The 14,506-nt window shown below is 39.5% G+C and overlaps 1 protein-coding gene and 1 long non-coding RNA gene across 2 annotated transcripts in view; one reads left to right on the top strand and one right to left on the bottom strand.

Moving 5' to 3' along the window:
- LOC105834857 (nuclear migration protein nudC) overlaps positions 1 to 14,506 on the top strand; it is a 75,589-nt gene that overhangs the window by 25,847 nt on the left and 35,236 nt on the right. The window lies entirely within an intron of this gene.
- LOC118644681 overlaps positions 2,242 to 14,506 on the bottom strand; it is a 32,706-nt gene continuing 20,441 nt past the window's right edge. Inside the window, exon 2 of the long non-coding RNA XR_004962425.1 lies at positions 2,242 to 12,559. This is a non-coding gene — a long non-coding RNA (uncharacterized LOC118644681). The remainder of the gene's footprint in view (positions 12,560 to 14,506) is intronic.

Genomic DNA, 14,506 nt, shown 5'->3' with positions numbered 1-14,506 from the left:
AACAAATATTTCAGGATACATGATGAATATCACCGGTCGACAAATTGGAATTGGTAAAAGGAGAATATAGACAAATGGCATAACTTGATTAGAGGCGGGACTTTTTATTAAAGCTCCGTGTTATTATAATTATACCACACCACGCTTTTGATTGATATTGCGTTAGATTAATCTATGTAATTCCAATAAGGAAAATACACGGGCCACGTGATTGATTGATTATATCGCGTATGCGTAGGCACACGCGAGGAGACAGGAAAACATTTGCGATTATTTATGTCCTCTGGAGAAAATGTGCAACGATTTCATACCCGTGATAATACCCCGCGTGGTAGACGTGGATTCGCCGTAAACAATTTATAATCTCCGCACTCGGGCTACCGTATACTCTGTCCGATCAATTATCGATATTAACATATTAACCGACATCGATTAATGCTCGATTTATGAGCGTGTATACTAACATGGATAATCGTGATAAAAAAAAATCGTGTTCAAACTTTCGCAAATATCCAATTGAGAGACGCGAGTTCCTCGTATCGAAGTATCGTATTACCGTGAGTTGCCGTAACTTCTCGTGCCATTTGATCGGCACGCAAAAATTCGCCTATTCTCGAATACGCCGTGTGCAACGGCTCACGTGCGGGCCATGAATGAAAATCTGTGTAACCATTATTTCAACGCCGGCCGTATTATTCACGTTGGCGTTCGCTCGTTTAATAGTTTCAGAAATATTTAGCCGCGATATCGCGCTCGAATTTACGGCTCGAATTGTCGGTTTTTCACACCTACACGGCCCGTGGAAAACATACGTGCTTTGCTGTACTATTATTTGCTAGTCTCGTCATTTAATCGAAAGGGAATATGTATTTATTGCTATTTGACGAATTCATTCATCTGTGCCGTACTTATTACTTCATCGGAAAATTATACATTTTAACTGTTACGTGAGATCCTTGAGTGTATTTGTGAGTCCAAGCTAAGTTCCGACATCCATTCCGGCGTTCACAATGCTCGTTACGTCACTGTTCAATAAAATTCATGGCTACATAAAAAGACATCGCAGCATCCCGCGTTACGTAATTACATCATAATTTTACATGAATACACGATGTTCGTACTTTCCTCCGAGTTTGTTACGGTCTCGCGTAATTAGTCTTGCCTGTACCTCATTTGCATTTTGCGTATCTTTTTGCGCTGTACTCGTCAATATGCGAGTGCCTATCTCGCCGTTTGTCGCTGGTTAAATCAGGGAGGGAAGGAAGGACGTGGAATTGTGCAATTCGCGGCGAGGAAATCTCCGCTATCTCCTACGTGTCGCGGACCACGTGGACGATTTGTGCGCGGCTTAGGTAAGTCGAAAAGAAAGTGGCCACTGGAAGGTGGGGCGCGCCTTCGTAACGAGGCGCGTCGTCTTTTATGCGTGCACGTGACTTAACGTCGGCGTTAATTCTTCACGTGATATTGAGGAAGTCAATTGCGTAATAGCCCGTAGACTCCGGTAGTCGCTAGAGATCGACGATATCGACGTTTCTTATTATTCAAAGAACGAGAAACTGAAGAAGAAAACGAAACGGGATAATCGAGAGGCAGAAATAAGAAACTGTCGTAATGATATTCGTATTGATAAGGAGAAATAACACAACTCCTGGCGAGAGTAAACCTTCGCGATTCCGTTTCTCGACATTTTAATGAGTTCAGAATACACCATTGAGCAAATCAAATAAAAAAGAGGCCGCGTATTCTTAAATTTGCTTATATCAATAATGCAATTCCACCTTCAACCTTAGATTATTAAGTACTTTGTATCTTTGAAACAATGTTTTGCATCTTATCCCTGCGTGAGGTATGATTGTTCACTACCGCTTCACCTCCAAACCGTATTGAAACGTAATTCGATACGGTTGTGAAGCCGGTTTTTAATGGCCGATTACGATAAATATACAGACATATATAATTAGCAGCGCGATGCATCGCGCGCGTCACCGTAAGTAACGCCCAAAGTTACGACCTATATTCTACATATCGTAAATCTCTTCGACGGCGTTGTCTTTATAAATTACAATTGCCGCAGCAGCCTCCCGACCTTCGGTAGCGAAAAACAATTATGCTGGGCGTAGCGATCCGTGAGTAACGGTCGCCGTCGAAGTGCCGTCGATTAAATTTTGTAGGACGTGCGATACTTCGTCTCGCGAATACTAAGCGCAAACGCGTTTTCAGCTTCCTCGAACCTCCACGAACCGATGATTAACGAGCTCGGGCTCCGTTCGGGCGTGTAGGTTCCCGACAAACGTTGAAGAAAACGCGGTCTCAAAACAATGATAAGTTTTACTCGCGTGAGCTTTCTCGGGCGTTTCTCAGTTATCTGCAGCGATTGCATTTTTAAGATTGCGTCCGCATTAACGCTGGGGGCCATTTGAAACATTGACGCGATAGTCGCACCCGAAAAAGCAGCGCGGATGCGCGATCAGGCCGATTACAAGATCGGAGATAACTTGAATAGGATTTTAATATCTCATAGTGAATATTTTATAGGTGTGTTTATAATGTGGAACGTCATTAGGCTCGCTCGGAGCGAAATATACGCTCGCAGTCGATGTACTGTTATTCCAAAGGTTATCTACGTTAATCCCTATAAACGCGATAGGTTAAAGATTTCATTAAAGATTTCCGCAAGTACGTTTGCACTATAGGTCTGGTATTTCGCACGTTAATAATGAAATATACTTTTCTATATTACAAACGTGACTGTAATTTCTCAAGTATTACCTGTCACCCGAGTCAACGATCTATAGCCAAGGTTAATCCTGGTAGAGATAAACCAATTCTGTTCGAACCGCTCTATCCGGTTCCTGGTTGTATTTTTTATAATACCCGATACCCGGTACCCGTCGTATCCTGCTAGCAACAGCGGCGCGACGGCGATGAGCTAGCGTACGAGATATTTTATTTTATTCGCGGGAATTTTGGGGAATTCCCGATGACGATTTAGGTATGCAGAAATGCTTACGTCAAAATGCAGCTCTTCAAGTTCACGGTTAGGTACCTACAACAGCAAGGTAGTAGCCATACACGCACACATATACACACCTAAAGTATAATATTTACATACTTCATAAAATCCTGTTTTACATGCGAGCAAAATCCAGTTTTGAAATTTTTAACAAGACAAAATGCAGCTGAAGACGCTTTAAAATACAGTCCCACGCACAGAGGAAGGTATGCGGAAAGTAAAATCGTGGCGTGATATGTGTATATAATTTTTTTGATAAAATTTCGGTGTAAATTTACACTGAAAATTTTTTGTTAACTTGCTACATAATTTCTAGGAATTAAACTTTAGTAAGAATCATATATAATTATTATCATTACGAGAAAGTGATTATTTATTATGTACGTTATTTCTACCGAATATACTTGATTAAAAAAATATTTATTTATACCTTTCAGTTGTATAATCATGTCGCTGTCTGATTTTACTGCACTTTAAAATGAATGTAAAATGTCGGAAACTATCCATACACGATAATGGATACCAGCCGTTCCGAACCATTATGTCAGCTTACGTGATTACAGCATTTTCTGAGGAAAAAAGATTTGCAAATTGTAATTTATGCACAAACACGTGGTCAAATACCACTTTTCTTCCGTATGCGATTATATGGGAATTTGCAAGACTTCGTTCACACGACCTACTAAGCACTCACGCGATCTTATGGTGTTGTCATTTTCACTCTTCATCAATCGTTACTTCTAGCATTCCTCTTGAACATACGCTCGCAACTCCATTATTGTAAATATTGCATTAATGTTATCACAAATTGCTGCAAAATATTCCAGAATATTTTGACTAAATTTGACAAATTTATGATAGAGTGATTTTTAAATATATGAACTTGTGAAATATTGAAATAAGTAATATTTACTTAATTTATAATTTAAAATATGCATTTTTCTTGTGTATACATAGAAGTTTAATTTAAATAAATGATGAATATATATTTTAAAATTATTATTAATTAAATGTTCTTTGTAAAGAAATAATCGTTACTTAAAAAAAGAAAATTAAAAGTTGAGCAATTGCTTTTCTCAGCACGAGAATATTTTTCTGCGTATATAATCAAGAGTCATATATCGTAAATATTATTCACGCAATCCGCTGATATTTCATCGAGGAAATTAACTTTTTTTATGTAACGTCAATTTTCATTTATAATTTCACGGCTCGCAATTCCGCGGCTGTCGCATATCGAAAATTAAGATACCACATCATACGCATCCGTATATCACTTTGACACCCCGTAACATTGTCCCATCTGCTGGATTCCGCGCATAACACCGTTTGTTTCATAAAAAACGTGACTTCTCATAGTGAATCATCACAGTTTTTGCAGCGAAGCCTCGATTTTCATCTCGCTCGCGTACGTATGCATACGTGCTCGTAAGCGTGCTCCGTATGTTCTCTGAGAATAAAGGTGAGAGAGAGAGAAAGAGAGGGAAAGAGATAGAACGTGTCTTTTCTTCGCGAGAGACATTGCGGTCGTTTTTACCGCGATAACTCTTAACTCGAACAAAAAATGAAAAAAAAAAAAGGAGAAAAGAATTCGCCGTCACACTTACGAATGGCGCACACGCGGCGCATACACACGATTCTCATAACGTAACACGAGTAGCAAAATGGGACGAGGCGCGCGATCGGTTACACGGCCGATCTTTAATTGGCTGACCGTATGCTGCGATGTTGCAATTCATTCGCGACTTGTCTGGACCTTCTGCGCCCCGTACGACGTCTGCCGTCCCGAAGAAGAGTCCCCAAAGTCCGATCACCCGAAACTTCGGGTACGGGGACTGTTAAAAAAAAGTGCAACAGCGCTTGGAAATGCAAGCCGGCGTCGGTCCAACTTTGTCGAAACGAAGACGAGAATATGCGAAATACTTCGCGTGGACGATTGCGTCCTCTTCCAATAAAGATTAAGAGAAAGGAAAGCCCAGCCGCGCGGTGCAATCGATCCTTCTTATCCTTTTTCTGCACGACGGTATCGCCTCTTGCATTCAGCCAGAATTCGTGACGTACTACAGATTCCGCGCACGTCAATTCGATGTTGTGTCGCCGCGGAATATCGTGACACCTACGCGTTCGTCGCCGGCATCCCATTGGCTTCGCGATTGTTTCGAGTAACGGTCGAGTAACGGTGTGTGTCCGAGACTTTAGACAATCGGGTGTTTCCTTAATCTGTGAAACAAATTAGCCACATGGACCGGTCTGATGATTTACTCGCCTTGGCTCGTTTACGCGAAATGTCTCCAATGAAGATTGCAAAATTTTATTATGAAACGTTGACGAAATAATGTCACAAATGGCCTAACCGAAAACGCTTGAATTAAAGATAATTGATGTCTCCTTTTCCAAATTTGGTAACACGCGAGGAAGTACTGTTTCTTCATTTTTATTACACAGTTTCACTTATATTAATCAAAGTAGTATGTTCATGATTTTTGTACACTGAAAAAAAGTTTGATAATAACTACCAAATGTTGAGTAATATAATGTTCACTGAATGTTTAATATAATTAAAAATAATTGTAATTTTCTAAATGTTTAGTGAGTATAAGTTATAATTAAATTTTGATACTTACTAAATATTTAAAAAAATAAAATTATTTTTGATTACATCCACCAAACATTTATAGTTTTTCAGTGAATTTATTTGATATTAATTTTAAGGCTCCACTCTCTTGATTATATTAATATTAGAAGTTTATGTTAAAACTGTATTATGTATATCTCTAATCATAATTTAGATGAGAATATAATGTATTATGAGAATATAATGTATTATAAGTTTCTGAGTTTCACAAATTATTTTGCAATTATACTCATGATGTACATGATGCATAAATTTATACCGCATTTCAGTTTCCAATATTCTGATGTTACGTCTTCACGGTGCAAAATTTATTCCGGGCGTCGACAAAGATCGTAGAAAACTCATCTTCGGAACAGTTTGCATGCGCATGAATTAAAGTCGCTTGGTCGCTCATAGGTTGATATTAAATATTCATCATCATGTTGACGTGAATCACGTTGTACACGTGGATCTCGCGATATACATCCGGATTTAACTTTTTATACTATCAATCTATTCTGAAAGTCACAAAGTAAATTCTTATTTGGTATTTGCCACGTCACTGACTGTTGTATGCCTTATAAGGCAATCAGGATTTCTATACTTAATACAGTCGTCATAAAAGCAAAAAGAATCTTCTCTGGTCTGTCCAGTTGGGTACCAGTCGAATCAGAAAAGGTTTAGTACAATAGCGAAGCCGACGAAAAAAAATTCAATTATGCGAGAAAGATGACAAAGTTCGTAGAGCATTGCCCTCCAGACGTATCATTTGATTAGCATTTTCTTGGAATTTATTTTTGTGAGGTCCTCGACCTGCGCGGACTACAAGAAAAAGAATTCCACGACTAGCGCTCGAGAGAGGATCCATATACGAAACGATTCTTCATTTCTCATGTTGCTGACGTTTGTCGCCCTAAAATGTGAGTCGTCGCACATCACGAGACGACTGCTATTCGTCGTCGCAAGATGAACGGGCGCGCAAAGTATTTTACCACACTGTGCGTATAGAAATCCTTATTCTTCCTCCTTTCCTCTTTTTGTCTATTACGGCTGTCTTTCTGCTCTGTTAAACGCAGCGGTGCTCTTTAAAACTCCGATATCATCTCGTTGATACAAAGGTGACGAAACGAGGTGTGCTAATTATTCAGTTTCACCACATTCTTCGCGTAGTCTAGGAAGCTTAATCAAACAATCATGTGCCATGATGTGAAGAATTTCACAGTAATTTCATAGTATGTGATTATTATATTTATACATTGAAAAAAGTTTGGTAATGGTTACCAAATGTTAACTGAAATAATGTCAATTAAATATTTAATTAATATAACGAAAATATTTTTTCTTGTTTAATAAAGCATAATCAAATTTAACAATACGTATTAAATATTTAGAAAAATAAAAAGATTTTAGAAATTATATATGTACATATAATTTCTTACATAATATGAACCCTCTAGTTATTCGCCATATAAAAATATTAAAGTAAAATAATTAAAAAATTAATAATTCATCTATCTTATACTTTGTTAAAATATGCTAAAATAAATTTATAAATTATTGATTTTTCGATGTCTTGCGTTTGAAATATTTCGTTGGTTCGATACTTTTTGCTCATTCTATGTATATGTTTCTATCATCGTGTATGTCACTTGTTAAATTTCTTAATTGTTTACTTCTTAGTTAGATGTCATTAAATTAACATGTACACGCGATTTTCTTATACTATATTTTCTTGTATGTCGCGAGCGATGGACATAACTTCGAAACAATTCGCGACAAGGACGTGATTCGAGTTTACTCCTTGGCACACACCCGTATAGCCGTGAACCCCCATTTGCAGACACCGGAGCTGCAGCTTCTTCGTCCCCTACCTCATCGTTCCATCCGCATATCTTGCCGTCTCCCGCTGTCTGCGGGACTGCAAAAATGTCTAATTGCAACACGGGTGTGTGCGACTGTCTACGGCCCGTTCGGTATGCGATGGAATCGTATTTCTCTATCTCTCTTTGTTTCACTCTATCTCCTCGACGAAAGAGGGAGAGAGGGGAGGAGGGGGAGAAGAAGAGAGAGAAGGAGATAGCAAGATCGTATGGTACATTTATATACGCGGCTCTGTATAGGCAGACCTGTCCGCTTAACGATAAACCACACAGACGCCTTTTCCTTCAAGCGCGCACGCACCACCCCGCTTTAAGATTCTTTTATCCCTGATCGGTTATTCAGTAATGATTCGCCGTATACAAGGTCACGCGCGAACAGGTTTTTCGTGCTTCCTTCCCGTGTCCGTGCGAGCAGGAAGGGTAAAATATTGCCAAGGGGGTGTACGCGGCGATCACGGTCACGCCGCAAATGGCAGACAAAGGGATCGTGTCTCCGAACGTTTATCCGACGTAAATCCAATTACGCGCGAAAAATCGCAACGGAAGATAAAGCAAATTCACGGCGAGATCAGCAGTGTCACCGTGAACGGTTAGCGTGATTCATCGCCGGGTACTTGATGCGGAGATCCGTTAAACCGATGAAATGATCGAGAAATAAGAAGGAGAGTTTAATAGACCGGATTACGGATGAGCGTAACGGATAATCGCGTCGGCGCGTAACCGATTAATCTTGCACGAGGTGCGTTTCCCGCAGCGACTTAAGTTTTTGTACGGATGGAATCCCCAAGTTGCATATCCATTAATTATATACGACGACCGGTTGCAGCGGTACTCGACTACTGCTTTTGCAGCGTGTTGTTTTGCTCTCTTGCCTAAGGCGTTTTATCCTCGCGATATACATATACATTATGTGATTAGTCACCGGTTGTGTGTGTCCCCAGAACCCGGAACTTATAATTATGCACTGCTCCATTACATCCAGCGAAGGCGGATTGTCGCGCACGATTTTATCCAGACAATATCAGTCTGAAACGGCAATAAGTTTGACCATCGCCCTTACACGGGGGTCGCAAATCGTCTTTGTTTTTCTCTAAGGGTATCATCGCGAGAGGAGTCGACGACAGAAGCTGTTAATAAGTTAGAAGCGCCTGCACGATAATTTATGAAAGGAAATTTTGTCCTTAAATGTATTCTTCCTTAAAGGAAAATATCATACTTTATCTTTATGCTGTTTAACCTGCATCAATTTATCAAATACTGTCATAATCGTTGAGCTGTATATCAAAAGTATAAGATCGAGATTTGGCGGAGTAAGCCATGCATTTCTATTATCGAGTGATATAGCTTCATTTAAAGTACAATCTTTAATATAATAATATGTAATATTTTTGTCATAAATATCTCACGTAACATTGAACCGTTTTGCTTGAACAAATTATTTTGCAGTTTTATGCGAATATCAAGCATAGTAATAAATATTGAATATAAATATAATAAAAATACTGATTATAAATAGCAATGAAAGTACTGGATATAATTATAGTGATGTAAAATACTAACAAGACTATGAAGTATTACAGTCTAAGTCTATGGCATAAGCCTTATATCAGGAAGTTTTCATGAAATACGGAAGCCCGTAGATTGAAGTACGAACATGCAATTTTATAACGAGGAATATTTATCCCCAGCCAAGCTAGCCAGGCTTTTGTAGCATAAGGAAGTATAATAAGCAACAGCAAGGTTGCGGTGCATTATGTCTTTTTTAAGACTGAGGCATTAAGTAACCCGTAGGCAAGAAAAAATTTTATGACCATAGGAAAATGGGAGCAGCGGAAGCATTGAAAATGCGCGATGTGCCGCTTTTTGTTTCCAATTTATTAAAGGGCAGCCTTCGATGCCGCGACAATTTGAGCGTTTTACAAGTAGCATACGCCGATTACGATCTCGGAATTTATATACGAGGCGGAGATATTTGCGCATCGAAACGCTCGCGTAATCGCTGTCGCTCGTCGCGCAAAATACTATAAAATTACAGGTCTTTCTATGTGGTTTATGTTTTCCTCGTGCAACAAATTATTATGGAATAATACTTTAACGGGGCATTTTGCGGAACGCAATAGAATTATATCATTCTTCCGTGTATCTAAGCGTTGCTTTATACATACATATACACATATATATATATATAATTCATACATTTTAAAAATGTATGTAATTGTTAAAAGATTGTTAATCAGCAAAACAATGACAGTTATATCTTGGCGAATATTAAACGTCACCTTGAATTCTTTTGACCGAACAGTCTTATAAGTAATTCTGTTACCATTTTATATATTCCAATGAAGTTACACGTTATTTGTCGATCAATGCACTCCGATTTTCATTCAATAAGGTGAGATATTTTTCGCACTCTTTGGCGTGAACGTAATATCGGATTCGTAATGGTCTCTCACGTATTTTGTGACCGTGAAAGCACTCATGTAATACTTGAACATGCAAGAAGAAACCAAGCGCAAATATAAATAAAACAAGATACAATTTTTATATATTTATTTTTATTTATATTCACATTTCTTTTTTTATAACTACAACTAAATGAATATGTTTGCCTTTAATAAGCTCAACAAATTAGTTTCTATAAATTTTGCGCTATTAATTAAGAGTGTGTTTAATACAAATTAATTTGATTTACATTTTAGATAATTTCTTTATTCGATATTTTTATATCTCGTCACTTGAATGAATACGAGAAGTGTTATCTATTTTCTCCAGGAGTTTCTCCTCACCGCGATTTCATTGTTTTGCAATTCGATATTGTAACGCCTGGCACGTGATTTCATTCACGGGCGGAATAATATTTACATAATGTCATTTCATTGCGGCTCCCGTAATAATCCGCAAGTAAAAGAAAAAAAGGAGATTGATAACGACGAGCTTATGTAAACATGCATCGGTTTATTAGCTCGTTACGTGGCGCAAACATTTCTTGCATTCGTGTCTAAGAAATGGTGAAAGCGGCGGCAACACACAACAACTCGGTTTTCGTCATTCTATTATTCCTATCTCTCTCTCTCTCTCATGCTATTCATATCCCATCCGTCTTTGTGCGTCCGTTTCGGAATGCACCGCCAGATTTTAATGCACAACCGCGCGCGACGCCGCATCATCGCGCATGACGAGGACTAAACGTGATTATACGCATACGCAGGGGGGCAAGCACGGAATGATGCTCATGATGCCCGGTATCATTTTGCTCGCATCACTTTACCGCGAGTCCGTCTTTGCTCTCGCACACTCCATAGGAGGATCCTCCAAGGGCACAGGAGGCAGCAGGCACGCGAGCATTCAGAGGGCGTTGCACCCCGTCGTCCGTATTGCGCTGCACTCGGAGCAAAAAGATTAAATCGAACGCATATAAAAAGCATGATAAACTTGGCTGTTCGACCAGCTTTCATGGTCTTTCTTAGCTCCGAGATAGAAAGAAATTGCGAGATATATGTATATTATGATACTTAGCTCTTATTCACGGAATTAAATTATTAGTGATCCTGGCGGGCAATTATAGTCAGCCTTGATAGTACTCTTACCGGAGTAATGCGACAACAAAAAGACAAAGTGAATTAACCCTCGAGGGATACGCGTACGTTTACAACGTCATAATTTGCACTTAACGCGCAAATGTAAATATTAAGAAAGCGGTTTCGGAATATGCCGTAGTGATTCTCAAGCTGTCTTAGACGCTAGAGGTGTTTTTTTCCCCTACGAGAATTTCTAACAGAATTTTACACAACTCTGGCAACAGGTTGGCTACAGTCATCTTAATAGTATAATCGCAAGTGGTAAATGGGTCCAATTTGGCTGTTACTAAATCACGTGAGTCTATTCTGTACCTCAATTGTTAATAAACGTTTCCGCGTTCTCTCAACGCACACAACCTCTAATTCTTATTAGAATTTTAATGATGTTTAGACGGAACCTCGCGTGGACCGTCGCCGATTGCACATTGCGCAATAGTCACTTTCTAATTTATAATTTAGTTAATCGAATAGTAATAATTTAAATTTTCTCTGTTCTTAATGATTACACCACGATTTGTGCCGGCTATTTCTCCGACACAATGACCTCCCGACCGTGAACATTTCGTATGTACCACTTTCACGGAAACCCCGATGACGGCGTAGTAGAGTTATCGCTGTCGCCGCCGTGTCAATGAAATCGCCTTGGAAGCGCGCGAAGTCTACGGCGGCTATTAGGCGACGCCGTACGCACCGGCGAAACGTCGCGTGCACGTTTCTACTTTCGCATGGATAAAAGTGACAGTTCAAGGTGTGCCTGCCCGTAGGTTACAACTTCCGTGCCGACGAAAGCGAATTATTGATGATCGCAAAAAGGTGCATCAACAAATATCTTATAATTTATATTGCGTGCATCCGGCTGATCAGATTATACGCGCGTGGCGTTAGTGTGATTAATCCGAGAATAGTCACTTGTTGTTCCTTTTAACATCTCAACGTCGGAAAAATAAAGCTTACAGCAAATTTTTTTTACTAATTCAAAATTCTATCTTTGATTCGAAGGTTTTGAGACCCAATTTGTATAATAGAAGTTATAATTTATATATTTATAGTACTGACCTTATGAGGTTTGGATTAAAAGTTATTATAAGCTAATAATAATTATAATAATTTTATTTTATAATTATTACTGGTTCTATTGTTTTTCAGCGCAAATTATATTCGGTATTCGATTTGAAATACACGGAAGAAATTATCTGTTGTATCTTCCGTTTATCGAGTGCGTGTTTCGGCGGGTCGACGTGACCTCGGTTCCTAAAAAGTGCATAGCCGATCCCGAAAACCTGAGTTATCGATTGCGTAACCAGTGCATAAATAACTGTGTACAATGAAAGAAGACGTGCGCCGAAATCCGTAAGGGGATTCTTTAGGCGGCCCCAATCGTTCCTCTTCTTGTTTGTAAACTTTTTATGACGAGTCGTTCATCACCGATCGCGTCAACGCACCAACAGCTCGCTTGCCGTTTTAAGCTCTCTGTCTGGTAAAAAGAAAAAAAAAAGATCTTTTAGTGAACGTAGTCGAGCCGCTCCGGTAATCGAGAAACGCGCCGCTAATTCGAGGAATTTTAAAATATCAAGTATCTATGCGGAGCACAATGAACGCTCATGTAACACGTGCAACATTGATGACGTAAGGACGATAAGATCTTAAAGTGTACACGCGTAAAAAAAGACGAATATATAGTCCAGTTATAGGAAAGCGTAAGCGAGCGTTTACATCACTTATGCGTTAATTATATCCTGTTGAACAGCTATTACCGTCATGCGGTAGATGAAACGCTAAAAATAAGCGTATCCTGCTCCTGTTCACGATTTCCGGCTACGATGAAGTCATCCTTTCTTGAGAGAGGGAGATTACTATTTAGGAATCTATGATTAATTGCACCACTTTTGCGATAATAGAATTATTTATAGCGTATAAAAAACTACCATAATTTATCCATGCTTAAAAACAGATTATGAGGAGAAAAAAATAATAGTTTATTTTGTAATAATAAATTACTTTTCATATTTATATCTGCCTGTTTTAAAATAAGAAATTAATATTGGTAAAAGGCAAGGCGGAGTGTACAAATAATTGTTATCGTTAGCATCTTCAATTGCCTAATTATATCTCTTTACAGCGATACACGAGATCTTAATGCTCGAACGTACGAGGATAAAAATCATCGTTGATACCGGCTACCTTATATTTTACGTTGTCGAGCGATCGACGGTTAAAAATACTGGACCAGAAGCCGATACGTTCCAAGAGATATCGCTCGCGTTTTTTTTTTATTTCTGTCTCCGACCAATTATATGCTCTCTCGATCTCGTTTGCAGAAAATATCCTATTGACAATCGATAAAATAATAATTGGCCAAAGGCGTTTTTGTTTTATCTTCTCGTTATATATATCCACGTCGATATTTCTTGTTTCGTTTTCGTCGTGAAAATACACCCTCGTAAAAACGGCGGTAATCATACGTGGGAGGGTAACTGCCAAACGCGGTCATTGGATGCAGTCGTTGGCGATTGTATGTACGACGTGTATTCGGCATTAAAGACTGTGAGAGGTGGGACGCGATATAAGCGGGATATATGAGCGCGGACCATTTCAAACGAGTTTGAGGCCGAAGGCGAACCGCTCGATCCACGAAAAGTACGAGCGAAAAGTGAAAGGGATGCAGGTGGGAATAGGAGGGAGACAGGTGGTGGTGCAGAGAAGGGGAGGGGGGGGTTGAGACGGTTCCTTATGGAAGCTCCCGACCTAGCATAACCGACTAACATTAACAGCACTGATCACGTTTATTTACTATACTGTTAAAATCTGATTTCCTGGGAATCTCAGAGGAACGTATGTCGAACGAATTTCTAAATCGAGAATCGGAGAGCATCGCTATTCGGTCGTAGAAAGCACGCCGACCTTGAGAATCGCGAGGATCACGATCCCTCGTGGAATCGGCGGGCTCGACTTCGTTCCGCTTTCGAGGAAGGAACGACCTTCGCGCGTGCGGACGATCGCCTCCCGTGCGTATCATCATCATCATCAGTCATGAATTTCTACGTTGATGTTGCAACAAAGAACGGCCTACAACCCTGAAAGAGAATCTAATCGGCGGGCCCTTTACTAAAGGTCGTTAAATCTCTTTGCTGGGCGGCCTTCGCCGATGAACTCGTGCCCAGCAATTGTGACAAGGTACCGACCGTGACCTTAAAGAGACAATTGACGGACGTATCTAGCTAATTCTGGACTCGAACGGGAAAAAAAGGAACGCGATTTGATTTTTATATCGGATTAGGTCGAGTGAACACCATGGTCATCTCCCGTGAATCTTGCTGGGATCCCATTAATCAGCAAAAACGGTGGGATCCGTGTCCAAACGATTAGGGCGAGCAATCTGATTATCGTTAATCTCGAACGGTGAAAGAAGTTGCTACCGTTC

This window comes from Monomorium pharaonis, chromosome 3, assembly GCF_013373865.1.
Source record: "Monomorium pharaonis isolate MP-MQ-018 chromosome 3, ASM1337386v2, whole genome shotgun sequence".
In the NCBI taxonomy this organism is placed as follows: Eukaryota; Metazoa; Arthropoda; class Insecta; order Hymenoptera; family Formicidae; genus Monomorium; species Monomorium pharaonis.
The sequence above is the reverse complement of the archived record's forward strand: the minus strand, read 5'-3'. Positions and strand labels throughout refer to the sequence as shown.